This window comes from Schistocerca gregaria, chromosome 1, assembly GCF_023897955.1.
Source record: "Schistocerca gregaria isolate iqSchGreg1 chromosome 1, iqSchGreg1.2, whole genome shotgun sequence".
Classification (NCBI taxonomy): Eukaryota; Metazoa; Arthropoda; class Insecta; order Orthoptera; family Acrididae; genus Schistocerca; species Schistocerca gregaria.
The window spans coordinates 180287335-180288936 of NC_064920.1; the positions used below are offsets into that span (position 1 = coordinate 180287335).

Sequence of the window (1602 nt, forward strand, 5' to 3'; positions counted from 1 at the left end):
GTGGGTGAAAAAGTACATGCGATGAATACGCGGAAGACAGAGACTGCTGTATTGCTGCTAATCCACTGTTTCAAAACCTCTGATGTCCTCACAGACAAGTAAGACCACGAATGAATGAAGGAATAGCCTGCTACGAATGAACTGCAGCCTATACAGAAAAAGTAGTGTTATTAACTATAAACTAAACTAAACTAAACTCTTCCGGAACAGGCGATGAAGGTCCAAAGGTGAGCCCACAGGTGTCACTAGATGCGGATACGGAGGGGCATGTGGTCAGCACACCGCTCTCCCGGCCGTATGTCAGTTCCCGACACCGGAGCCGCCACTTCTCAATCAAGTAGCTCCTCAGTTTGCCTCACAAGGGCTGAGTGCACCCAGCTAACCAACAGCGCTCGGCAGACCGGATGGTCACTCATCTAACTGCTAGCCCAGCCCGACAGCGCTTAACTTCGGTGATCTAACGGGAACCGATGTTACCACTGCGGCAAGGCTGTTGGCGTTATTAACTACACTAGAAAATAAATAATGGAGCGGCAAACATAAAAGATCGTCAGTTACTGCTACAGATTTTTTTTTTTTTTTTGATGATTATGAAGACCTATGAGAAACTTAAGAAGATACCAATACTGAAAACGTATATTGACGCTGCAAAATCTATTTTGCCTTTCACATTAGGCTATTGAACCCTTCTGCATTTAGTCTTCATTGTGTTATTGCCAGTAACGCAGTGCATGTCGTATGTCTCTTCACCATCTCTGTCTTGCACTCCTGCTTCCACCAAATCGTTTTTCACTTAGTTAATTTGTGAGATAGCTACGTGTCCCAAAGGTCATTTTGTATGATGTATTGTAGAGACGTACAACAAATCAGTTTACAGAATATTGCCTTCATTGACGCTTATATATCGTTGCACGACAGCCATTAACAACTGAGTACACATAACAGAAAATTATGATTTTGCACTAAATAAGCTGCGAGTTTATAAATAAAAATTCTTCAGAGGAATAGACTGACTTTCACAGAAGTGTATAATTCAATTAAATTTCAAATTTAACTTAGTTATCTGCCAGACATTCAAAATTTGTGGTTGAGTGACAAAAAATTTTGTTAACTGCATTATTCTCCTGTTTCTGATCTGAAGTGAGTTTTAATGAAGAGAAATGCAGAGCATTTTTCCTTCTAGTATTGTTATTGTATATGTTATAGTACCTTCTGAACTATAAATGATTACCTACAAACAAATTTCATGGCAGAAAATACGCACAGTAATGCCGTAGTCAAAATACTCACCCAACTGTTGTCTTTATGATGATATATTTTTTGTGACACACTTTTATGCAATGAAGACTCTTTCTTAAAGAGAAATTACCGCACAATAAAATCCTTTATCCCATTCGTCAATGAAAATGGGAAACATACACACATCACCTCGGTTTCCAGAGCTCCTGAAGATAGACGTTTACTGTGGATACTGTATCACAGACACAGTCCCTTTGACTGTTCAGAGATGTCATTAAACCCGCCCAAAAATATAAACAACCATACATGAGCAGCGCCTATTAGACTGAGGGGTTCCGACAGCCGATCAGTTCCAGCCATTGC

General features: G+C 40.1%; 1 pseudogene; it reads right to left on the bottom strand.

Annotated features, from left to right (window-relative positions):
• Positions 1-380: 380 nt before the first annotated feature.
• Positions 381-498, bottom strand: LOC126290472 (5S ribosomal RNA; annotated as a pseudogene).
• Positions 499-1602: the final 1104 nt, after the last annotated feature.